This window comes from Pongo abelii, chromosome 19 (genome assembly GCF_028885655.2).
Source record: "Pongo abelii isolate AG06213 chromosome 19, NHGRI_mPonAbe1-v2.0_pri, whole genome shotgun sequence".
NCBI lineage: Eukaryota > Metazoa > Chordata > Mammalia > Primates > Hominidae > Pongo > Pongo abelii.
Genome location: NC_072004.2, coordinates 66,683,845 through 66,711,149, shown reverse-complemented (window position 1 = coordinate 66,711,149; position 27,305 = coordinate 66,683,845). Strand labels below are relative to the sequence as shown.

The 27,305-nt window shown below is 42.2% G+C and overlaps 1 protein-coding gene across 6 annotated transcripts in view; it reads right to left on the bottom strand.

Annotated features, from left to right (window-relative positions):
* Window positions 1-27,305, bottom strand: part of ZNF652 (zinc finger protein 652) — a 74,935-nt gene that overhangs the window by 47,366 nt on the left and 264 nt on the right. For 4 of the 6 annotated variants that reach the window (XM_024234964.3, XM_054546603.2, XM_054546605.2 and 1 more), the window contains exon 1: window positions 26,953-27,278. The exons of 1 other annotated variant lie outside the window; for it this stretch is intronic. The gene's annotated coding sequence lies outside the window, so the exon portion shown is untranslated. Of the gene's footprint in view, window positions 1-16,406; window positions 18,312-26,952; window positions 27,279-27,305 lie in introns of those variants that run through there. One more of the 6 variants, XM_024234966.3, reaches the window with a different exon arrangement.

Below are 27,305 nucleotides of genomic sequence, written 5' to 3'. Positions count from 1 at the left end.
CTGCCTTAGTCAGAAAGCATTTAAGGCAATATGCAAAAAAGGATGTAGAAGAAATCCATGAAGCCTAAGACCTGTCAAATCTATTGTTACCTTTACTTTTTTTTTTTTGATACGGAGTCTCCCACCATCACCGAGGCTAGAGTGCAGTGGCGCAATCTTGGCTCACTGCAACCTCCGCCTCCTGGGTTCAAGCAATTCTCCTGCCTCAGCCTCCTGAATAGCTGGGATTACAGGCACGCACCACCATGCCCAGTTAATTTTTGTATTTTTAGTAGAGATGAGGTTTCACCATGTTGGCCAGGCTGGTCTTGAACCCCTGACCTCATGATCTGTCTGCCTTGGCCTCCCAGAGTGCTGGGATTACAGGCATGAGCCACCACGCTCAGCCTTTTTTTTTTTTTGGAGACAGAGTCTCACTCTGTCACCTAGGCCCAGGTTGGAATGCAATGGCATGATCTCAGCTTACTGCAACCTTTACCTCCCAGGTTCAAGTGATTCTCCTGCCTCAGCCTCACAAGTAGCTGGGATTACAGGCATGCACCACCATGCCCAGCTAACTTTTGTATTTTTATTAGAGACGGGGTTTCACCATGTTGGCCAGGCTGATCTTGAACATCTGACCTCAAGTGATCTGCCTGCCTCAGCCTCCCAAAGTGCTGGGATTACATGAGCCACGGTGCCTGGCCCTTTTTTTTTTTTTTTTTTTTTTGAGACAGAGTCTTGCTCTGTCACCCAGGCTGGAGTATAATGACGCAATCTCGGCTTACTGCAACCTCCACCTACCGAGTTCCAGTGATTCTCCTGCCTCAGCCTCCTAAGTTGCTGGGATTACAGGCGCACGCCACCACACCCAGCTAGTTTTTGTATTTTTTTTAGTAGAGATGGAGTTTCATCATGTTAGATCACGAGGTCAGGAGTTCGAGAACAGCCCACCTCAGCCTCCCAAAATGCTAGGATTATAGGCATGAGCCACCACGCCCGGCCCTGGCCTACTTTTCTTAATGGTGTTTTTTTTTTGTTTTTTTTTTTTTTGAAGTACGTAAGTCACAGGTTGAGTGAAATAAAATCTGGTAACAATGCCACAACTGTCAAATTTTAACACAACTTGTTAAAATTAAAGGTGACCAGGCATGGTGGCTCATGCCTATAATCCTAGCACTGGGAGCCGAGGTGGGAGGATCACTCAAGGCTGGGAGTTTGAGATCAGCCTGGGCAACATGGCGAGACCCCATGCCTACAAAGATTTTTAAAAAATTAGCCAGGTGTGGTGGTGCATGCCTACAATCTTAGCTATTCAAGAGGCTGAGGTGGGAGGATCACTCGAGCCCGAGAGTTCCAGGCTATAGTGAGCTATGATCATGCTGCTGTCCTCCAGCATGGGCAACAGATCAATACCCTCTCTCTTAAAAAAAAAAAAAGAAAAATTAAAGGCAAAATGCCCGACAACTCTGTAGGTAGCTTACTTAGAACAAAATTTAACTCAATAGAGGTTTTCTACACTGGATGTTGGCAAACTGATCCAGTGGATCCTTCCTCCCTTTTGGGAGGTATAGTTGAACACAGAGAAGAGACTGATTACTAGGGTTTGAGTTGTTACCCTAAATACACTGAGTTACGCTTTATGAATCTTCACGAGACATCCAGTATATCAGTCTTAGAAGTAATGGGACTCTGTGTTACTAAAACTACTGCTACTCAAACAAGGGATTTATTTATTTTTTATCTAGAGGTAAATAATAAACAAGGAGCCCATGTCTCCTTTTTTCCCTGAATGCAGAAATTCCTTTTTCTTTTCTAATTAAAATGTGAAGTTTATAGGTCTCATGGGTTTATACACTAAGCGCTGTCTGTCCAATTCCTACATTCTATTCATGCATTCACAAGCTTTGATTATTATCTACATGCAAAGTACCAAGAGGCTAACATAAAGAGAAAATATTTATTTATTCTTTAAAATAATCATTGCATTGACCCTCACCTTCACAAGTTTAAAATTAGGTTGAGAAGCAAGACCTATGCACAAAAAAATAAGTCATGATTGCCAAATACAACAATTTTTTGTTTTTGAGACAGAGTCTCGATCCAACACTCAGGCTGGAGTGCAGTGGCGTGATCATGGCTCACTTCAGCCTCGACCTCCCAGGCTCAAGTAATCCCCCCACCTCAACCTCCTGAGTAGCTGGCACACGCCACCATGCCTGGCTAATTTTTTTTTTTTTTTTTTTTGGTAGAGACGGAGTCTTACTGTATTGGTCTTAAACTCCTTGTTGGTCTTAAACTCCTTGCCTCAAGCGATCCTCCTGCCTCAGACTCCCAAAGTGCTGAGATTACAGCATGAGCCACTGCACTCCACCAGTTTCTGAACTCTTAAAAAGCATAAGAACGAGAACCAACACCTTCCGCTAGATGTCACCTTGTCTGGATGTGATGCATGGAACTGTGGTAACCATCTTGCATCTATGATGTGTGTTGGCCAAAAGACAAGGCAGACATGTTCAAGCTGGCAGAACAGAAGGGCGAAAAGAAGAGGGGTCCTGACTGATGTCACTAAACCACAGATTTAAACCAACCCTAGACTGAGGCATCTTGTTACTTGTAAGGATATATTTTCCTTAGTTTGAATTATTTTGAATTGGATTTTCTATTACTTGAAGTCTACAGCATCCTAATAATGTATACAGTCATGTTTGAGATGCAAATTAGACAATTAAGTAGAGTTGTCCAATAGCCAACTGGATAGAAGCACCTGATCAAAGGAAAAGTCAACACTATAGCTACATATTTAGGATATATCAGCAAACAGAAAGAATTTACATTTGGGGGCTGAGGAGACAGGATAAACAGAAAAGAAGGGGCTGAGCACCAAGCCTTAGGGCACCCCAAGGGCAGAGAAGAAAAGGATACCAGTGAAGAAAGAAGAAATTAACAGTGAGGTAAAACAAAAACAATCAAGTGCAGTGCACAGAAGCCAAGAGATTAAAAAAGACAGAGAAAAATGACCACTGAATTCAGTGACTCAATAATTCCTTAACATGAAGGTCCCCTTGTCCTTCCACCAGCCCCCTCCTCTCTGAAAAAACACCAGACTCAGGGCTCAGACTTAAGGGCTCAGACTTGGGCTGACTTCTGGAGCTATCACTCACTAGCTGTGGGTGATACTTAACCAGCCACACTAGTTAAAAGTGTGATCAGCAGGGGAATGGAAGCTGAGGAACAGAGCTGGAGTAGAACTCAAAACAAAGAAAAGGTCTGAGTTTGGATTTTTTTTTTTTTTTTTTTTTTTGAGACGTAGTTCTCACTCTGTCGCCTAGGCTTGGAGTGCAGTGGCATGATCTCAGCTCACTGCAACCTCTGCCTCCTGAGTTCAAGCGAATCTTTTTTTTTTTTTTTTAGTGGATTTTCCATTTAATACCCCCCATGTTATTTCAGGACCTACTTAAAAGTAATAACAAAAAGCAACATAATCCAAAACTACATGTTTTATTTTCATGTTTGTAAAATGAAGAGGTTTTTCTGGATGGTTTTCTTATCAGCTTTTCACACAACAGTCAAGTAAACCTCGTACAGTCAAGTAAACAGTCAAGTAAACTAGCCAGAAATCGTTGCAACTTTGGAACTTCCAAGACAATCTGGCCTCTATCAATGGGCAGACAGCAACCCTCATTCAAAATGAAGCTGCTAGTCAGTGACATCCGACATTATCTTCACTGGCTACTCGTCCACACTCAGAATGCTGTGAAGAGTGTCAGGTTTTAACCAAGCGATTTTCCATTAAATATTCTCCCAGATGTTCTGGAATTTTTTTCGTGTATTTTTGCATCTTCACAGAGTTGCTCCACTGTGCCACTGAAGACAGAGCCATTGTTCCTGCCACACGACCAAACGATAGCAAAGGCCGATGTAAAAGCCAAGCGATTCTTCTGCCTCAGCCTCCCGAGTATCTGGGACAACAGGCACATGCCACCACGCCCGGCTAGTTTTTGTATTTTTACTAGAGACGGGGTTTCACCACATCGGCCAGGCTGGTCTTGAACTCCTGACCTCGTGATCCACCTGCCTCTGCTTCTCAAAGTGCCGGGATTACAGGCGTGAGCCACCGGGCCCAGCCTTGAGTTTGGACTTTTAACGATGGGAGAAACAGCATGTTTAAATGCTGAAGGGAAAGACCACCTCTGATTACAAAACTCTATTACAGAAATAACATTTTGGGGCCGGGTGCAGTGGCTCACGCCTATAATCCCAACACTTTAGGAGGCCGAGGCGGGCGGATCACTTGAGGCCAGGATTTTGAGACCAGCTTGGCCAACATGGCAAAGCCGCATCTCTACCAAAGATAGAAAAATTAATCCCAGCTGGGCGCGGTGGCTCACACCTGTAATCCCAGCACTTTGGGAGGCCCAGGCGGGTGGATCACTGGAGGTCAGGAGTTCGAGACCAGCCTGGCCAACATGGCGAAACCTTGTCTCTACTAAATATACAAAAATTAGCCAGGCGTGGTAGCAAATGCCTGTAATCCCAGCTACTCCGGAGGCTGAGACAGGAGAATCTCTTGAAATTGGGAGGCAGAGGTTGCAGTGAACTGAGATCACGTCACTGCACTCCAGCCTGGGCAACAGAGCGAGACTCTGTCTCAAAAAAAAAAAAAAAAAAAGAAAGAAAGACATACATTTTGGAATTCATTATAGGAGGTTAGTTCATTAAGCTTTTAAAAATTGGTTGGCATGGTGGCTCACACCTATACTCCCAACACTTTGGGAAGCTGAGGCGGGCGGATAGGTTGAGCTCAGGAGTTCAGCCTGAGAAACATGGCAAAACCCCATCTCTACAAGAAATACAAAAAATTAGCCAGGTGGGGTGGTGTACCTGTATTCTCAGCTACTTGGAAAGCTGAGGCAGGAGGACAGCTTGAGCCCAGGAGGCTGGGGCTGCAGTGGAGTGGAACATTTGGGGCCTGGGCCACAGAGTGAGACCCTGTCTCCACAACAACAAAATTATATATAGAAGAAAAAGTATGGCCAGGTGCAGTGGCTTATACCTGTAATCCCAGCATTTTGAGAAGCTGAGGTGGGTGGATCACTTCAAGCCAGGAGTTTGAGATCAGTCTAACCAACATGGTGAAACCCTACTAAAAATACAAAAAATTAGCTGGCTATGGTGGCAGGCTCCTGTAATCCCAGCTACTCGGGAAGCTGAAACAGGAGAATCGTTTGAACCCAGGAGGTGGAGGTTGCAGTGAGCTGAGAGTCGAGATCAGGCCACTGTACTCTAGACTGGGTGACAGAGCAAGACTCTGTCTCAAAAAGAAAAGAAAAGAAGAAAAGAAAAGAAAAACTATGACAAAACTATGTCAAAGAAAAACTATGACAAATCTTAAACTCTGCCTCATTTCAGAGCACATCGACTGAAAGAAAAAAAGATGGATGGCCTGACAAGGAAAAGAAAAAAGATGGATGGCTGGGCAAGGTGGCTCATGGCTGTAATCCCAGCACTTTGGGAGGCTGAGGTGGAAAGATCACTTGAGCCTCGGAGTTTGAGACCAGCCTAGGCAACATAGTATGACCTCATCTCTACAAAAAAAAAAAAATTAGCCGGGTGTGGTGGTGCACGCCAATAGTCCCAGCTACTCAGGAGACTGAGAAGGAAGGATCGCTTGAGCCAGGGAGGTCAAGGCTCCAGTGAGCTGTGACTACACCACTACACTCTAGCCTGGGCAACAGCAAGACTCTCAAAAAAGAAAAAAAGAAAAAGGATACCTTTTAAAAAAGTAGTAATAGAAAATAGTAAAGGACAAGTGTCTAATTTTCTCTTGGTTATATTACAAAGATCATTCCATAATTAAAACACAAACTCAAAGTACTAAACCACAAAAGCCCAGGTACTTTAAGAGCTAAGAAAATCTATAATACAACTACATGAAACCATCTGGAATATCCCCTTAAAACACTTTCAGTCTTCAAAACTTTCTGAAATCTGGCCAGGCGCGGTGGCTCATGCCTGTAATCCCAGCACTTTGGGAGGCCAAGGCAGGCAGATCACCTGAGATCAGGAGTTCAAGACCAGCCTGACCAATATGGCGAAACCCCACCTCTACTAAAAGTACAAAAATTAGCCAGGCATGGTGGCGGGCGCCTGTAATCTCAGCTACTCAGGAGGCTGAGGCAGGAGAATCGCTTTAACCCGGTAGGCAGAGGTTGCAGTGAGCCAAGATTGCACCACTGCACTCCAGCCTGGATGACAAGAGCAAGACTCGGTCTCAAAAAAAAAAAAAAAAAAAAAAAAAGAATTTTCTCAAATCTAAAGTATTTTTTCGCTTTGGTCTTACTGAAGAAGCATGTTGTCTTGAGATAAGCTTTCTATAAACTTCTGTACAAGAACCACATAAGAAAATATTTTAAAATTTTTATGTTAAATTCAGGAAATTCTAAAATGTAAAACCACTCCAAATTAAAACATGACCACTTCAAAGAAAAGGGGATAATTTCAAAGTTAAGACCAGAACAGCTTTTGACACAAACCACTGCATGTTGCAGAAACAGTAACCTAGTTTCATTTTGAGTATAGTGTTTGTTGCCCTCAAGGGATCTGCAACTTTCGAGCAAGACTTTTTTCATTAAATGCCAGATAACAGATTGGGGGGGGAGGGGGAATCAATACATTTTCATGCTACAACATATCTTCACTCTTCAAAGAAGAAAAGCACAGTCCTTATGAACACACATGTGTATCATATTGACAAATCTCAGTTACTGGTGACCACACGAAAATTTCAACTCAAGGCTGAACTACAGAACATGTGACAATTCAATGATCTGCTTGTGAGGAGAAAACCCCCCTCAGTATCACATAAAATTCTTAGCTATTTACTCACTGGCACAACAACTGGTCAGTAATAACATGAGCTGTGAAAGCTGATGGAAGATGTTCAAATATACAAAGGTTTTTTCCACATATAATTTTTTTTTTTTTTTTTTTTTTTTTTTTTTTTGGCGGAGTCTCGCTCTGTCACCCAGGCTGGAGTGCAATGGCACAATCTCAGCTCACTGCAACCTCTGCCTACCACGTTCAAGCGATTCTCCTGCCTCAGCCTCCCAAGTAGCTGGGATTACAGGTGCATGCCACCACACCCGGCTAATTTTTGTATTTTTAGTAGAGATGGGATTTCACTATGTTGGCCAGGTTGGTCTCGAGCTCCTGACCTCAAGAGATCCACCTGCCTCAGCCTCCCAAAGTGCTGGGATTACAGGCGTGGGCCACCGCATGCGGCCCACATGTAATTCTTAACTATCTTTTCCCAAAATACTGTTCTCTATAATGTACAATGAATGACTGAATATTTCAGTAAAACAAAAGTCCCAAACATCTACATTTCTGAATGAACAACCTGTTCAAGACACTATCTCCCTATAAACTCCAGAGAAGTTTCTTTTAGGATATAAGACAAATCGATTAGTAACATTACACACCATAGACATTTACATTCTAACTGCACTGGAATGTCTAAAAAATTAGCCTATGAACACCAAGGTGACAGAGCCCAAGAGGAAGTGAACAGACTCCTGGCTTGCAGACAAATGAGTAGGTGGTGGAAACATTTATGTGGGGAGATGATTTTATACAATATCTTTCTTAATCTAAAGGAAACCACAGCTCTTCACAATGTATGTGCTATAAATAGATGTCATCAGTCGAAAACCTTAATAAACGTTTTGTTTTTGCTTCCTTGCCTTTAAAAAAAAATAATTTTTTTTTTTTTTAAATAACCCAAATCCAATGCGTGGTCAAGATAACCAAACCAAGGATGTGACCGAGCAGGTTGCCCAGAGCCCTGGGTACACATAACTAAGTTTAATTCCCAGCTGGGCACAGTGGCTCATGCCTGTAACCCCAAAACTTTGGGAGGCCAAAGTGCAAGGATTGCTTCAGGCCCAGAGTTCAAGACCAGCCTGGGCAACATGGTGAAACTCAATCTCTACAAAAAACTTAAAAATTAGCTAGGTATGGTGGTGCATGCCTATAGTCCTAGCTACTTGAAAAACTGAGGCAGGGGAATCACTGGACCCCAGGAGTTCAAAGTTGCAATGAGCTGTGATTGCACCACTGTACTCTAGCCTGGGCAACAGAGTGAGAGCCTGTCTCAAAAAACAAGAAAAAAAAATTTATTCCCCTTCACTGATTTATGTTGAAGAAAAGATTTTAATTAATAATGTTTTTTAATATATATAATATTCTTCAAATATACTTCCCTTACCAAAATCAAAGAATTTTCACATTAGCTCACATGAAAGCAAAATTTTTTTTTTTTTTTTTGAGACAGAGTCTTGCTCTGTCGCCCAGGCTAGAGTGCAGTGGCGCAATCTCGGCTCACTGCAACCTCTGCCTCCCAGGTTCAAGCAATTCTCCTGCCTCAGCCTCCCGAGTAGCTGGGACTACAGGTGCACGCCACCATGCCTGGCTGATGTTTTGTATTTTAGTGGAGACGGAGTTCCACAGTGTTGCCCAGGCTGGTTGCAAACTCCTGAGCTCAGGCAATCTGCCCGCCTCAGCCTCCCAAAGTGCTTGGATTACAGGCGTGAGCCACCGCGCTGGCCCATCAAAGCAAATTTTCTATCACTACTTTTGCTAACATCTTCAAGGAATGTGGCTAGGACAACCAAAGATAGTTTTGATCACAGACACATTGTTCAAGTTAGCATTCCCTCCTTCCCCAACTCCCACCTAACCCCCCCCCCTCAAAACTAATCCCCCCTCAAAAAAGCACATTTATCTAAGAATCAAAAAGTCCTTGTCAAGTAATTATCAGTCTCTTTTATAAATGCAGGAAACTAAGGCCCACTGGCTAAAAGATGAGTCAGAGGGGCCCTGAGAGTAAGAATTAGCCAAATTTATAACTGCTATGCGCTCTTCTCCCTTAAGATAAAATCCATTCAGATGATTGGCGACTTTTTGGAAGGGGCACTGAGGGGTGGTAGTAAGGAAGTTATCTAGATTTTTCTCTTTTTTTTTTTTTTTTTTTTTGAGACAGAATGTTGCTCTGTCACCCAGGCTGGAGGGCAGTGGCGCAATCTCGGCTCACTGCAACCTCCTCCTCCCGGGTTCAAGCAATTCCCCTGCCTCAGCCTCCCAAGTAGCTGGGATTATAGGCATGTTCCACTAGGCCCAGCTAATTTTTGTATTTTTAGTAGAAACAGGGTTTCACCATGTTGGCCAGGCTAGTCGCGAAATCCTGATCTAAAGTGATACACCCACCTCAGCCTCCCAAAGTGCTGGGATTACAGGCGTGAGCCACCGCGCCTGGCTGTAGGCTAAACTCTAAAAAGAAATGAAGTAGGCCGGGCGTGGTGGCTCACGCCTGTAATCCCAGCACTTTGGGAGGCCGAGGCGGGCGGATCACAAGGTCAGGAGATCAAGACCATCCTGGCTAACACGGTGAAATCCCGTCTCTACTAAAAATACAAAAAATTAGCCGGGCGTGGTGGCGGGTGCCTGTAGTCCCAGCTACTCAGGAGGCTGAGGCAGGAGAATGGCGTGAACCTGGGAGGCAGAGTTTGCAGTGAGCCAAGATAGCGCCACTGCAGTCTGGCCTGGGCGAAAGACCGAGACTCCGTCTCAAAAAAAAAAAAAGAAACAAAGTAATCAAACCCATTCAGATTCAATGCCTAAGATCATTTAGATGCCAAGAGTTAACAAAAGGATGCTGAAAAAAGCACAAGCATAAGAAACACTTAAAATCAACATCAAGCCTCAAAATATCAGACTTTTATTAAATTCACAAAATATTTATTGAGCACCTACTATGTGCCAAGTGCCACAGCCACAACTACAAGTGTAGTACAACAGATAGGATTCCTGGTCTCAGGAGGCTTACAGTCTCACAATTTGTTTATAAACAGATTGTGAGCATTTGTCCTAGTTTACTGGGAAAAGTCCTAGTTTATCACTGTTTTCTCCTAGAATAACGCTAATGATGCCCCCTCACAGGTCTCCAAGTCTGGGCAAGTTACATGGTTACTTTATTTATAAAAAAACAAACAGGACGGGCTCAGTGGCTAACGCCTGTAATCCCAGCACTTTGGGAGGCCGTGGTGGGCAGATCACCTGAGGTCAGGAGCTCGAGACCAACCTGGCCAACATGGCGAAACCCTGTCTCTACCAAAAATACAAAAATTAGCTAGGCATGGTGGTGCGCACCTGTAATCCCAGCTACTTGGGAGACTGAGGCAGAAGAATCACTTGAACCTGGGAGGCAGAGGTTGCACTGAGCTGAGATCATACCACTGTACTCCAGCCTGGGTGACAAGAGTGAAACTCCGTCTCAAACAAACAAACAAACAACTATTCCTATAGGGCCACATGTTTGTAAAATGTATATTAAGATTTTAATCTTTAGCTTCAAACTTATTTTAGACATTCTTCTCATTTTGATATATACATGTTATATAATGAAAGCAAATATTTGCTTTAGTTTAAAAAGAGGAAATCAACTCTGATTTTATCACATCAAAATGTATACAAAGTAAATAAAATGAATTTAAAAAATCAAAATGTCAAAGACCAAGTCCCTTGTGGGCAGGTAGCTCTTTTTAAAATACTACTTTAGCATTCTAGCTTGTGCCTATCTTAGTACTGAGAACATATTATGGTTTCTAGATATTTCCCACTAAAAGGAAACAGGGCAGGAAATGTATGAGTTTGGAATATCTTGTCGTAAGGGAAAGAAAGGAAGCTATCAAAAACTATCAGGAATGTGTCAAAAAGAATGAGGAACCAGCCTGATAAATGCCTATCTGCCAAAGATAGGACAACTAAGTATCAAAGGATTAGTAAGAGTCAAGGATTGAAACACACCAAATATGCTTAAATCCACTGGTCACCTTTAGAGGATGCTAAGACAGCCAACTCATTCTTTTGAAAACAGATAAATGAAGGGCAAAAATCATTCCTATGAGATCTGTACCCTAAGGAAACTAAACAGCTGAGGGGAAATTTTATATAAATATTCCGGCTAATAACTGAAAAACAAATTATAGAATTAAACATTATTTTGAGGCCAGGCGTGGTGGCTCATGCCTGTAATCCCAACACTTTGGAAGGCCAAGATGTGTGGATTGCTTGAACTCAGGAGTTTGAGACTAGCCTGGGCAGCATGGTGAAACCTGGTCTCTACCAAAAATACAAAAACTAGCTGGGCGTGATGGCACGCGCCTGCGGTCCCAGCTACTCTGGAAGCTGAGGTGGGAGGACCGCTGGAGCCTGGGAGGTAGAGGCTGCAGCGAGCCGTGATCATGCCACTGCACTCCAGCCTGGGTGACAGAGCAAGACTCTGTCTTTAAACATATATAAAATTTTGCAACCCCTAATGAATGGATGTAGCCAAAAAGATCATCAATGACTCATAACAATACCCAAAAAGAGGCAACCAGCTTTTATATCTCCTAGAATTATACACCACTACCTATTAAGTAATCTTGCCCCATGCCTGCAAGAAAAATTGAAATTTGGTTTTTGTTTTTTTTTTTTTTTGAGACACAGTCACTCTGTCACTGAGGCTGGAAATGCAGTGGCATGATCACAGCTCACTAGAGCCTCAACCTCCTAGGCTCAATCACTCCTGCCACCTCACCTTCCCGAATAGCTGGGACTAGAGGTGTGCGCCACCACACCCAGCTAATTTTTGTATTTTTTGTAGAGATGGGGATCTCAATATGTTGCCCAGGCTGTTCTCAAACTCCTGGGCTCAAACAATCCACCTGCCTCGGCCTCCCAAAGTGCTAGGATTACAGGTATGAGCCACCGCACCCTACCAAACCTTAATCTTATCAAGCCTATAGATCTAAACACCAATTTACAGGAAATAAAAGGGACTGAGGAACATATTAAATGACACCATGTGGATATAATTAGCCAAATTCAGACAATGGAAAACTACAACAAATGACTTGGATTCCTCAACAAAAAACTGCAAGGAGGCTGCGCATGGTGGCTTATGTCTAACCCCAGCACTTTGGGAGGCCACGGTGAGAGAATCTCTTGAGATCAAGAGTTCAAGACCAGCCTGGGCAACATAGTGAGACCCCTCCCCATCTCTATAAAAAAAATTTAGCTGGACACGGTGGTGTGTGTGTGTCTCCCAGCTACTTGGGAGGCTGAAGCGAGAGGATCACTTGAGCCTGGGAGATTGAGGTTACAGTGAGCCAAGACTGAGCCTAAGGCTGGGTGACTGACAGAGCAAGACCTTGCCTCAAAAAAAAAAAAAAAGAAAAGAAAAGAAACAAAATAAAAACCCCGCAAGGAGAGGAATGGAGAGGCAAAGCGGGAGGGGAGAGAAAGAAAACAAACCTACCCAATCACTTCTTGGGACGCTAATTCAAACAAACTGAAAAAACAATTATGAGTCAACTGAGACATACACACACTGACTGAATACTTAATGATGTTCAGGAAGTTTTTATAAATAATATGATATGTCTGGAGTTGCTTTAAAATGAGGGGACAGGTAGGGAAGTGTAGTGAGTGTAGCAATCCTCCTGCCATGGCCTCCCAAAGTTCTGGGGTTACAGATATGCACACTCCACTCATCCTAGTGTGTTTTTTCTTATGGAACTGCCAAGTTATCTATGTGCATTTTTGTTTCCTAGAATGCTTAAGAGGATTTTTTCTTTTTTTCTAAAAAGTGGTATGCTTCTGAATGAAACTGCTGAATGAAAAACAAAACAAAATAAAAAAAGAATTTAAAAAGTGATTTGCTAATGGAAGGAACACTTAAGAGTTCCATTTAAGCTGGGAGAAAAAGTGATTTTTAAAAAATCCATATCTACTTCATATTGCCAATTCCTTCCTCCTCTGCCATAAACTAAACTGTTTCAAGGAATTACTCAATTTAATGCAGTGGCCAGGTGCGGTGGCTCACGCCTGTAATCCCAGCACTTTGGGAGGCTGAGGCAGGTGGATCACCTGAGGTCAAGAGTTCAAGACCACCCTGGTCAATATGGTGAAACTTCGTCTCTACTAAAAATACAAAAATTTGCCAGGCCAGCTATTCGGGAGGCTGAGACAGCAGAATTGCTTGAATCCGGGAGGCAGAGGTTGCAGTGAGTCGACATCACACCACTGCACTCCAACCAGGGAAACAGTGTAAAATTCCATCTCAAAAAAGAAAACAAAACAAAACAAAAAAAACAAATGTAATGCATGGATGCCATGGTTTGCCATAGCAGGGATTCTTTGCATTAGTAAGTGTGGAGTGAAAGATACCCAAGTACTACCTTATCTACAATGGTATTCTGCCTCAAGATCAGTAGCTTTTTCTCCTTCAAGAATCACTAAATAATTAAATTTCTCAGAGCAAGACATGAAACCATCCTGCAGAGAAGACTCTTGACTACTACTCTGTTAACAGTTAATTTCCTAGTAAACAAAAGTTGGCTATTTTCCATACACTAATGGACTTAGGGGCTTATAACTATACTGAAAAGGGTACTATTGTGCAAGAACTATACTCACAGAAGTGATAAATCATATTTCTGCATGGAATACAAGAAGGGTGGGGAAAATTCTGCCCTACCTTAAAATGGCCTTGGGCAGAACTCTCTGTGAATGTCAAAAGATAACCCTTAAAGATACTAATGTCAAAGATAACTTACATTTGTTTAAACAAATACAGAGATCCAGCTACATTATATATAGTACATATATATGTACAATCTATGTTATAACCAAAGCGAATCCATGAACAGATATTCAGGCTTCAGAATAGAGTTTAAAAGCTTAAGATGTTTCCAAATAGAAAAAGGATATTAGCTGAAAAACTAATGAAATCTGAATTAAATATGAAGTGTAGTTAATAGTAATATGCCAATGTCAGTTCCTTAGTTTTGAGAAACGCACTATGGTTATGACTTTAACAAAAGAAACCAGGAGGAGTTTATGAGTACAGAGTTGCACTCTACTTGTAACTTTTCTGTAAATTTAAGATTTTCCAAAAATAAAAAAAAAAATTTGTAAGCTGGGCAGGTGGCTCATGCCTGTAATCCCAGCACTTTGGGAGGCCAAGGCGGGCAGATCACCTGAGATCAGGAGTTCGAGACCAGCCTGGCCAACATGGCAAAACCCTGTCTCTACTAAAAATACAAAAATTACCCAGGCGTGGTGACGCATGCCTGTAATCTCAGCTACTTGGGAGGCTGAGGCAGGAGAATCGCTTGAACCCGGGAGGCAGAGGTGGCAGTGAGCCGAGATCGCGCCACTGCACTCCAGCCCAGGTGACAGAGATGAGAGACTCCGCCTCAAAAAAAAAAAAAAAAAAATTGTAAAGAGAACTTATTGCAATAGCATAAACTGAGTTATAATCACTTCAATTAACAGATTTTCTTTGATTTAAAAAGGCAGGCTGCTTTATCACCTTACTTTCCTCAAAAGTGAGACTTTTAAAAAATGGCTGGGTGCAGTGGCTCACAGCTGTAATCCCAGCACTTTGGGAGGCCAAGGCAGGCGGATCACCTGAGGTCAGGAGTTCAAGACCAGCCTGGCCAACATGGCAAAACCCTGTCTCTACTAAAAATACAAAAATTACCCAGGCGTGGTGACGCATGCCTGTAATCCCAGCTACTCGGGAGGCTGGGGCAGGAGAATTGCTTGAACCCGAGGCAGAGGTTGCAGTGAGCCAAGATCACACCACTGCATTCCAGTATGGGTGACAGAGCAAGACTCTGTCTAAATATATATATATATATATACACACACACACACACATATACATATTTTTATATAAATATTTATATATATTTTAAACTTCGATGTTTTAAGACATTATCAGGATTCTTGGTAAAGACTACCAATTAGCAAATTGACTTGGTTTTTTCACCAGAATCCACGTACAAACACGTGTAAGTATGCTTTATGGCACAAATCCCAAACTGGCTAATGCCAAGAAAACCTGACTGACTTCCGACATTAACTGGCATGGCTGATTACAGATCATAACACTATGGGAATTCAGCACTTATTCCTAACTGTGAAACGTGCATATTTTTGGATGTAGCCATTGAAGAATTCACCACCAGAAGATGGTAAGTATAAAAAAAGTGTATACAAGAACATTCATTATAGCATTATTTATTATAACATAAATAATGGTACATACAGACACAGGCAACTGTATAGCCATCTGAATTATGATGCAGATTTATAATAACTGACATAGAAATACGACCATATAAAAAAGATTAAAGAACATGTGAGGATGGTGTCATGCAATTTCACTACTCAAAACCACGGACATACATATATACATGTGCACTCATATTGAGAGATGTCTCAGGACAGAAGTAAAGGCAGAAAAGGCCATACTTTTTTTTTCTTCATATTTTTCTAGAATCCTTAGTTTTAAAACAAGCATGTAGTCTGATGTAGTGACTCATGCCTGTAATCCCAGCACTTTGGGAGGCTGAGGTGGGAGGACTGCTTGAGCTCAGGAGTTTTGAGGCCAGCCTGGGCAACACAGTGAGAGCCCACCTATACAGGAAAAAGTACAAAAATTAGCCAGGTGCCATGGCACACGTCTGTAAGCCCAGCTACTCAGGGGGCCGAGGCAGGAGGATCACTTGAGCCCAGGAATTCAAGGCTGCAGTGAGTTAGGATCACACCACTGCGATCACACCACTCCAGTCTGGGTGACAACGCAAGACTGTCTCAAAAACAAAAAAACAAACAAAAAGTTAGCCACCAGCCAAAAGACCCTAAGTTCACAGGTTGTCAATGTTAACTGCAATATTAGCTGTATAATTTTAGCTTACAGATATAACATACACCATCACAATACTGTTTAACTCCAATGGACAAACTGTAACTTAAAATATCAAGTTATTTCATATAAATTCCATTTGTAAATATATACACTACTAATAGTGTTTATACTTTAGTTGAGAAGATCAGTCAATAGATTTTTTTTTTTTCACAAGCAAATAAATCTCTCATCTTCTTGCCAAGGACTAACCTTTCCAAATCAATGAATTTGGGAGCTGAAAGAACTTATAATGTATCCAAGATAAACCTATTATATGAGAGATGAGGAAAAAAGAGGTTCAGAAAGTTAAATGGCTCCTCTAAAGTCAGCAGCTAGCTGATGGCAGAGCCGAGCCTAGTACCCAGATTTTTCTCATAAGGCTCAAAATGAAGTATTCCTACATAAAAATATTAACAGTATCAGCTGCTGACAAAAATGTGGAAAAAGTATAATTTTTCATGTCTTTCCAGTAGGGATGCAGAAACAGTTTGGTAATTTCTTGTAAGTTAAAGATACATACTATATGACCTAGCAATCCCCCTCCTAGGTATTTACCCACAAGAAATGAAACATATTCACCCCAAAACCTGCCATGAATGTTTACAGTGGCTCTGTTCATAATCACCTGAAACTGGAAGCCAAATGTCCCTCAAATGGTTAAGGATGTAAGTGATGTGTGGTATATCCATACAAAGGAGTATTACCTGGCAATAAAAAGGAACAAATTGTTGATAAACCCAAATACTTGGAAAAATCTCAGCGGCATTACTATGAGTAAAAGAAGCCAGTCTCTAAAGGTTACATACTATATGAGTCCATGTCACATTCTGCAAAAGACAAAACTACAGTGACAACAGATCGATAGTTGCCCAGGGTGAGGGGAGGGTATGAGTGCAATGGGACAGTGGGAGGGAGTTATCTGGAGTGATGGAACTGTTCTGTGTCCTGGCTGTGGTGGTGGTGGTTATACAAATTGATATTCACAGAACTGTATGAATATCAAAATGTCAATTTTACTGTATATTAACTTAAAAAATAAATTATTTACTCAGTCTCTGGTTTCTAAAAGCCAGAAATACCTATAAATTTCAAATTCTTTTTTTTTGGGGGGGGGGCAGGGTCTCACTCTGTCACCAGGCTGGCATGCAGTGGCATGATTCTGGCTCACTGCAGCCTCCACGTCCTGGACTCAGGTGATCCTTCCATCTCAGCCTCCTGAGTAGCTGGGACTACACCACACCTGGCTAATTTTTTTATTTTTTGTAGAGACGGGTCTGACTATGTTGCCCGGGCTGGTCTCAAACTCCTACACTCAAGTGATACTTCTGCCTCAGCTTCCCGAAGTGATGGCATTACAGGTGTGAGACACTGTACCCAGCCAAATTCTTTAAATTAATTTTTTTTTTTTGAGACAGAGTCTCGCTCTGTCACCCGGGCTAGAGTGCAGTGATGTGATTTCGGCTTACTACAACCTCCACCTCCTGGGAAAATATATTTTGTTAAGCACTATATAGGGCAGTGTTTTTTTCAAAGTGCCCGTACCAACCCAATTTTTCTAAATGAAATAAAACAGAATAAAAATTCTAACAGATTGCCTCACAGTAAGAGTAAGTACTGTCTCAAAGTTTTTGTTTCAGTTGTGGGTGTAGGTATGAATGTGAATATGTGTGGGCACGCATGCACTGCTTCTTACTGTGGATCATAGTCAAAAAGTTTGAGAAATACTGCTAGAGGGAATTAAATAAACAACAGTTCTAGATTTAGAACAGTCCAGCCCTGCAACAGTTGGCTTCTGTGGACATGTATTTAGTACACAGTGCACCACCTGGTCTTACAAACATAAATCATCTTTAAAGAAATAAAAAATATCTAAAAAAAAAATCTAACTTTCCATACGAGGTGATGAAAGGATTGAGGAGAGATTGGAAGGCAGAACAAACTACCTTTTGGATATTAACTATAATACGTGACAAATTATAATACATGCAGAAGTGTTTATTTCTTTACCATAATACAACAAGAAGAAATTAGCCATATGAAATTCGATAATTTCTACTATGCATATCATTTCCAAATTTTAATTTAAACATTTTCTCACTTAGCAATAGTTTCTTAACTTATTCTATTATACAAGCTTTAAATATATCTCAAAGAACCAAATTATATTCTATTAGAGCAGGGTAAGACACACATTAAGATCACAAAAATAAAAATTATAAAAGAGAAAGAGGGAAAAAGGTAAAAATGTATCTACTTTTAAGAAAATTATACTGCTAAGTCTCTGCTGTGTAATATATAAAAAGGCTTTTTCTCTTTGTGAATAACCTTTCAGATAAAAGCTATATTCCAAGATAATTTGGCTTTAGCCACCAGCAGACCATAAATAACTTATTTTTAAAAAGATTCACACCTGTAGTCCCAGCTATTCGGGAGGCCAAGGCAGGAGAATCACTTGAACCTGGTAGGCAGAGGTTGCAGTGAGCCGAGATCACGCCACTGCACCTCAGCCTGGTCATGGAAGCAAGACGCCGTCTCAAAAAAAAAAAAAAAAAAAAAAAAAAAGACCTGTCCACTAAAACTTATTCTAAAATCTTCATATATAAAACACCATTACTATTCTGAAAGTTACCTAGCTTATTTCTTTTTCTTTTTTTTGAGATGGAGTCTCAACTGTCACCCAGGCTGGAGAGCAGTGGTGCAATCTCGGCTCACTGCAACCTCCACCTCCCAGGTTCAAGCAATTTTCATGCCTCAGCCTCACAAGTAGCTGGAATTACAGGCATGCACCACCATGCCCGGCTAATTTTTGTAATTTTAGTAGAGATGGGGTTTCTCCATGTTGGCCAGGCTGGTCTCGAACTCCTGACTTCAAGTGATCTGCCCACCTCAGCCTCCCAAAGTGCTGGGATTACAGGCATGAGCCACTGCACCCGGCCACATTGGCAGTATTAAAGAGCATGGCTACATACAATTACATACAATTTCATCAACCAATTGATTGACAGGTCTTCCAAATTCCAAAATATTCAAAACAAGATGAACTATTTTAAGTAAGTTATTCATGTTGCTATTTTGTTTAGAACTTCGGGGTTGTAAAAAGTTTAAATATGTTACTTATAAAAGTTACATTAAATAAAAAAATTTAATAATTCAGGAGGGATTGTGATTTCAATATTATGAAATGAGACAGTAAAAGAAAAAATTTGTCTGGGCACGGTGGCTCACGCCTGTATTCACTCCCACTTTGGGAGGCCAAGGCAAGAGAATCACTTGAGCTCAGCAGGAGTTTGAGATCAGCCTAGGCAACATAGTGAGGGAAAAAATACAAAAAGAAGCCAGGCATGGTGGTGCGCACCTGTAGTCCCAGCTACTCAGGAGGCTGAGGTGAGATGATCTCTTGAGTCTGGGAGGTGAAAGCTGCAGTGAGCCAAGATGGCACCACTGCACTCTAGCTTGGGTGACAGAGTGAGACCCTGTTTCAAATAAAAAAATAAATTAAAAAATAAAAATAATTAGTAGTGACCGGGCGCGGTGGCTCACGCCTGTAATCCCAGCACTTTGGGAGGCCAAGGCGGGCAGATCATGAGGTCAGGAGTTCGAGACCAGCCTGGCCAAGAGACCAGCCTGGCCAATATGGTGAAACCCCGTCTCTACTAAAAATACAAAAATTAGCTGGGCATGGTGGCGGGCACCTGTAATCCCAGCTACTTGGGAGGCTAAGGCAGGAGAATTGCTTGATTGCTTGAACCCGGGAGGCGGAGGTTGCAGTGAGCCGAGATTGCACCATTGTACTGAAGCCTGGGCAACAGAGCAAGACACCAACTAAAAAAAAAAAAAAAAAAAAAGAGTATCTACAAAACAAATCCCTCAAGTGTTATAATCATTTTAAAGACATTTTCCATCATTTTAGCCCCTCTTTATTTAAGGATAAAAGTATACAGGTTTTGCTCTTAGGTTGACTTGGGAATTCTCTTAATATTGTGAAAATCCAAGCTAGGTCTTTGAGAATGTACTAAAAAATGGTTTGAAATTATTTTCCCCCACTAAATACTTCGTTATTTCGTTTAAAATATGATATTACAGGGCCAGGCGCAGTGGCTCACACCTGTAAGCTCAGCACTTTGGGAGGCCGAGGCAGGTGGATCGTAAGGACAGGAGTTCAAGACCAGCCTGGCTAACATGGCGAAATCCCGTCTCTACTAAAAAATACAAAAATTAGCCAGGCACGGTGGCAGGTGCCTGTAATCCCAGCTACTCAGGAGGCTGAGGCAGGAGAATTGCCTGAACCCAGGAGGCGGAGGTTGCAGTGAGCTGAGATCCCACCACTGTGCTCCATCCTGGGCAACAGAGACTCCACTTCGAAAAAAAAAAAAAGAAAAAAAATAGGATATTACAATCTTCCTATGGATCAGCTGGGGAGTATATTTTAAATTTTAAAAAAAATTAATAGGTATACATTCACGTATATCAAAATTTTAAGTATAAAAGAATATATAGAGACTACAGTAGCATTATTCATGATGGCCAAAAATCAGAAACAACCCAAATTTCCATCAATGATAGAATGGACAAATAAATTATAATATATACATACAATGTACATAATTATGGCTTATATGAGGACAGATTACTGTTACATACAACAATATGGACAAATCTCGTAAATATAATTTTAAGCTAAGGAAGCCAGACACAAACAAGTTTATATGTATTCCATCTACATAAAGTTCAAAAAAACAGGCAAAACTACTCTATGATTGCAGAACTCAGGATGGTGAAAACCTTTGGGAGAGAAGTAATTGGGAAAGGACATGAGAGGCTATCGGGACATTAATCCTAATTCCTTGTTCTTGGTACTGACTATACAGAGAAAATTCATCAAACTGTACACCTATGATTTCCCTACTTTTCTGTAAGAAAAGTTAACTGGCTCCTCTAAAGTCAGCAGCTAGCTGATGGCAGAGCCGAGCCTAGTACCCAGATTTTTCTCATAAGGCTCAAAATGAAGTGTTCCTTCATTTTCTGTAAGAAGCTAGGTTCCCTCGAGTCCCAAAAAATGGAATTAAAATTCCAAAGCTGAAAAGTATAAATGTATTAAAGACTATATTCTGCACTAGCATTAAAAGACAAAGCGAATAATCCAACACTGTGTATCTTTATTTAACCCAGCTAAGAGTCATAACTCTCTGATGCCACATGCACAGTAAAGACCAAGAAATCAGGCTGTGTAGCCATTCTTTCCCATTTTTATTCTCTCCCCAAAATCCCAACTCGTCACACACTCACTGGTTTATCAAGGAACTAACAGAAGAAACCAGCTATCTGCTAGGCCATTTGATTTGTGAACCAGGGAAAAATAACAGTTAAAAACAAAAACAAAACACAGGCCAGAGGCAGTGGCTCATGCCTGTAATCCCAGTACTTTGGGAGGCCAAGGCAGGCAGATTACCTGAGGTCAGGAGTTTGAGACCAGCCTGGTCAACATGGCGAAACCCCCTCTCTACTAAAAATACAAAAATTAGCCGGGCGTGGTGGCAGATGCCTATAATCCCAGCTACTTGGGGAAGGCTGAGGCATGAGAATTGCTTGAACCCAGGAGGTGGAGGCTGCAATGAGCCGAGATCACACCACTGCACTTCAGCCTGGGGGACAGAACAAGACTCTTGTCTCCAAAAAAAAAAGAAAAAAACAAAAACAAAAACAAAACAAAACAAAAAAAACACCCCTCCCCACAAAGAAAAAGTTTACTTAGCAAAATGTATGACAGTAAATCAATCACCTAAATTTTGTTTGTTTAGTCATTCTGGGCTCACACAGCATTAGGGCTATTATACATTCTGGCCAAATTAAGATTTTTAAGTATACTGCAAAATCTAAGGTGAGTCAAAGACCACCATATGTCAATCCCTCTTTATCAGCAATCCAATACTAGTGACTGAGTCCACTGATGGGCAAGCCTGTAGGTGGCTCAATAATAAAAGAAAATAAGGATTAGCAGATTCTCCTGAGGTAAATCCTACTGTATTACTGATGTGTCCACCTTATCTGAAAAGTCTCTAGGTAACTCCTGTGGGCTCACAGACTTATCACAATGCTATCCTGCAACAAATTACAGAATAATTTAATTCTATAGTAACCTAAGAAATCCTATTTTAAAAGCTGTATGCATGGAATTAAACTGTATACATGGCCCTAATTGCATTTACTTTTCAAGGTAATCAATCACTTGAACTATGTTTTTTTTTTAAAAAAAAAAAAAAAAAAAAAAAAAAAGAGGCTGGGCACAGTGGCTCACGCCTGTAATCCCAGCACTTTGGGAGGCTGAGGTGGGCGGATCACAAGATCAGGAGTTCAAGACCAGCCTGACCAATATGGTGAAACCCCATCTCTACTAAAAATACAAAAAAATTAGCAGGGCATGATGGTGCAGGCCTGTAATCCCAGCTACTTGGGAGGCTGAGGCAGGAGAATTGCTTGAACCCAGGAGAAGGAGGTTGCAGTGAGCTGAGATCACGCCACTGCACTCCAGCCTGGGCAACAGAGCGAGACTCTGTCTCAAAACAAAAAAAAAAAAAAAAAAGATAATGTCATCTTTACCATAAAGCTGCCTTTCTGGCTAAAAAACAAGAGAAGGAACTACATATATAATCTACAGGCCTAAAGCAGAGTTCATAAAATCTGACAGGTAAAGGGACCCTACTTTTCTTTCCTTCCCTTGCCAAAGTAAAAATTCATAAAGCACTCAAATCTATAGCCCCAATAGCAGTTTATAATAAAAATCTCAGAAGACAAGTGAAATTGTATTAGATAAAATGTTCATAAGTATTTTTAAAAATCAAACATAACTACCATATAAACAAACAGATAACTAAAATAAGCAACTGATACTGCCACTGATTCTACAAAGTACTTTATGGCTTGCATTAACCATGAAAATTTATACAAGGCTTTGCACGTGATTCAACTCTGGACACAGAACCCATTGAGATACGTTAATGTCCTAAAATACCCCTTTCACTACATAAGCTCTGAATAGGCTTAAAACAAGCACAGCCTATGGGTAGCACTGTAGAATTTGGAGCTAGATTTTACTGTCCCCACCAAGTTCAGCCAGCCATGGAGCAACAAATCAAAGTTCCAATAAGCACACTGCACCTGCAAGACTTAGGTATGCTCCAAGTCAAATATTTGCAATTTTTTCATCCCAAATCTGCACAAATGAAAAAATGCAGATAGCAGTGCCAGACTTCTAAATCTTTTCATAAGACAAAATGATCTGTAGTTTTACTCCAACATGCTCCATATCCTAACATGTATTGAGTCTCTAATATGATCATATGCCAGGAACTGCTAGGAGTTTGCATACATTATCTCTAATCCTCATAACAAATTCCATTCTGCTGATGAGGAAACTGAGGCCAGAGAGGTCAAAGTGACTTGTTCAATATCATAAGACCAGTACATGGTGGAGCGGGGGTTTTAAATCTAGTTATGCCTACCTCCAAAGCATCATCTCCATGAGGCTTCTTCAGCTAAAGTCACTAAACGCAGCACCAATTCACCTCTATCGAAGTAAATTCAAGTGCTGATTGTCTGAAATGATGACAACACCTGAGAAAAATATCACACCTAAAATGGTAGCACAAGACCTAAGACTTCACAACAAGGAGGTGTAGTTATGCCCTTTAGAATAACGAGTTTTAAAGGCTATGGTCCAAAATACAAGACAATCCACTTTTTTGTTGTTGTTGTTGTCTCTCAACTGACTTTTTTATAACAAGGGAAATGAAACTCAAGATTATATTCACACTTTTTTTGGTAAAATTATCTAAAACCCCTGAGAAAAGGGTGACTTCAAAAGTTCACATTCTAGTTTACATTAGGCTTCATTAGGCTTCAGACTTTCAAAAACAAAATCACATCAGTAGCATTACTAATCAACTTTTTTTTCTACAGACTTGAAAAGTATTTTCTTACCACACTACGAGATTACTTCCCATACTTAGAACAGAAATGGAAACAGTTCTGGGTGTCACGAATCAGATCTTGAGACCACAGTTGCAGAAAGTAGGTGCTGCTTCCCTTGAGTAGGAGCTGCTGATCTGAAACCTCCTAAGGGAAGGGTGTCTGAAGAAGAGTGTTGGAGAAACTAAAGCAAGCTATTTGTATTAATGAGAGTGAACTGCTGGCACCACTACTCCTTAAGTGTTTCACTGCTATGCAATTGTTTTCCAGCTTCCAAGTTCTGAATCTGGCAGGGAGAGAATGCTGTTCTCACAACCGTATATGTTATATGATCAGCTGCTCCATGATGTGTGGGTGTTTAACTAGGTAAGTGACTGGTTTAGAAGAGGTTCTGCAATACTAAATCAAGCAAGCACGCTGTCCCCTGAGATTTTAATGGTCTGTCAGTATACTACAAAGTATATACAAAGAAAAGTAACCCACTTGCAACTTTGAAATGGTTTGGGTTTAGAATAGCCAAATGATTTCTGACAGTAAAACTTCAGGCATGACATGAGCAAAAAATATAACGTGTAATATAAAGCACTGGCAGCATGTTTATGAGATAATAAAAAAGGCAGTATTTGCAACTTCAGCATGCTTTCAAACTTATAGGGCAGGCTGCATAATTAGTAGAATAAATGCTATTCCTCAGGTGTATGGAACAGGTTCTATAGGTAAGATTCCAAGGCTCCCTTACCTTCCAAAGTGCCAGTTAATATAAATTCCTTAGCTTCTCAGAACCCCCCAGATGCAAAGAATAGGAAGGTCTCAAAGGATTTTTTAAGTGAAAAATAATGGCAGAATCGTAAGCTCCTAAAGAGCCGGTACTGTGCTTAAAATTACGATCCATTCCAACACTATCACAAGCTGGAATAAATATCTCCTGATTGCAATACGACCGAAAGGCAAAAGCTGGGTGCAGAGTAATTTAAACAAAAATAGCTGATATTTGTCACCTGCTTATTGATAGAATAGTGCAAAGTTCATCCTCAGTCCCAGATTCTATATATGGAGGCTGAATTCCCTAACCACAATTAAAATCCTTCCATTAAAACAAAATTTCCAAATGAATGATTTTGACGGCACCATCCCCATTAAGACATGAAATCACAGTTAACAAAGTTGAAAAAAAAATCCTTTTTATGGAGCAGGTACACCGCTATGAGAATGATATAGCCTTCTTTTAAGAGATCAGATCAACTTCAGCCAACACATAAAGATTCAGTATAGGCATTATAAAACAGACCTTGGACTTTGCTGTTGAAATTTGCTTCATTTAGAATCTGGTGCCAGGAACATACATTACCAATTGGTCAAGTCTAAACAAATTATTTTGACTCTAGTTTTAACTTTTTCTGAAAGACTCTCACATACATTTCCTTTTTACAGGAAGACGAGGAAATGATAATTTACAAATACCTAACTTATCCTAATCAAAGAAAAAAACACAAGGTTACATGCATAAGCTACTTTGTTGTTTATTGCTCAGGGCCAGATAATGTAACTCTAATCCTTTTAAAAAAAACTAACCAACGAAACAAAACACACAACGCAAGTTCCTTTCACTTTTGCATAACATAGATCTTAACCTGAAGTCCCAGGACCAGCTTCAAGTTGACTGTAGTGGCATACAAAATTGGGTCCATTTAACGGAGAAGACGGTTCTAAAGACTTCCATGACCCCCAACAAAGATTACTAACCACTGAAGTCAGTTCCAGGATCACTAAAACTTAGTGAACAGTTTAAAAAAATTATACTAAAGATATTATCTATCTGAATACTGTGCACGGTCCTGATATAAACAACCAAGCTGCCTGCCACCACTGACAATCAGTGTCAAGCCCCACTCACAAAACAGCCCTACTCGACATCACCTGTATTCAGCTCAGACACCACACATCCCAGCAACAGCAGCTCCTCAATCCCTAAGCACACACATGTCAACAAAGCGTGTGCTAGTTGCCATTCCCAGAACAATACGGGCCTGGCCATCCTCTGGAAAAAAAAAAAAAAATACACATTCTTTCCTAATACTATCCTACGAATACATTATGCCTTCATCATAGATCCCAAACACTACAACAAAATAGGAGAAACTTACACACACCATATCTAATCAACTGGGAAAAAAGCATCACTCAGGTGTTCCTGAGGGTCCACGGGAGATGCATGTAAGGGATACACTATGATAATGATGCTTGAACACGGGGACAATCTGGGGGCAAAGGCAGACTCACGCACGAACACCCCGAAAACGTGGATGTGGAAAGCACCCTTCTCCAAAGGCACAAGCACATTCCTTTGATTGGCACAAGCCATTTCTGACAATGGATCCGCGGTGACAGGGGCTGCTCGGCAATCAGGAAGTGAGTGAGTGTATGAGTGTGTCTGTGTGTTGTGGGGGAGGGATGCTCTAGTTGTGATCAAAGCTGGACCTTTTCAGAGAAGGTCTCGAATCCTGAAGACAGACTTCGAGGTGAAGCAGGGGCATTTATCATTTCTACTGGAGACATCCCTCGACAATGAACATGTTACGTGGAGATGTAACGGGGGTGTCACTACCTTTGGTGTCTCCGATTTAAGAATCTTCAGCAGAGCCTGATTGGAGGGGAGGAGGAGGTGGGGGTGGAGAAAGGTCTGCATTACCCACTGGGGTGAGTGTGGGGCTGCCGGTGGCGGGTGTACATCAGACGCATTTTATCTGCTGGCGGCACAATACTCCCGGGGGTTGGAGGTTTGGGTGCAACCGCAGGGCGGGGGAGATAGTGGGTGCAAGCCACCAGCTGCAGGGCAGGAGAACGCTAGCAGGAGGACCGGTGCAAACCTCCCCTCGGCCCGCTAACCAGTGCCGCCCCAGCCTCCCCTCAGGCCTCGGGGCGAGCGGACCCGCTGCAAAACTGCAGCCAAGCCCGGGTCCAGGAGGAAGGGGGCGAAAGGGCAGCTGCGGGGCGCCCCCAGCCCAAGCTGGGTGCCTGAGGAGCTCAGCGCCCGGGGCCTCCCAGCCGGATGGGGGCTGCTCCGGCCTAGCGCACGCAGCTGCCTCGGCGAAGGGTTACGCCGGCCCCCGGAGCCCGGGCCAGCCCCGCGGGCGGCGGAGAGGAAGGGCTGCCGGGGGCGCCACCGCGACGGTGGCGAGTGCGTGGGGGAAGGGGCCCTTACTCACCCGGGCCGGCCGCCTCCGCCTCCGCCGCCCCGGCCGCCGCCTCGGCGGTCCATCCCTGCGGCGGGGGCCTGCAGCCGCAGCGCTCGAGTCACAACCGCCGGCTGGGCCGGCCCCTCCCCCCTGCCCAACGTCTGTCCTCAGGGCCGCTCCTCAGACCCGGCCTCGGCCGCTGCCGCCGCCGCCGCCGCCGCCGCAGCGCTACGTGGCCGCCACTCCGACGTCTCGCGACTCCCTTCCCAGCGCGCGAGGGCGAGCGGGGCCGGCGGGGCGGGCAGCGCGGGGCGGGCAGCAGGGGAGGGGGTGTGCGTGTGTGGATGTGTGGGCCGGAGGGGGCAGGGAGGGAGGCGAGCGGT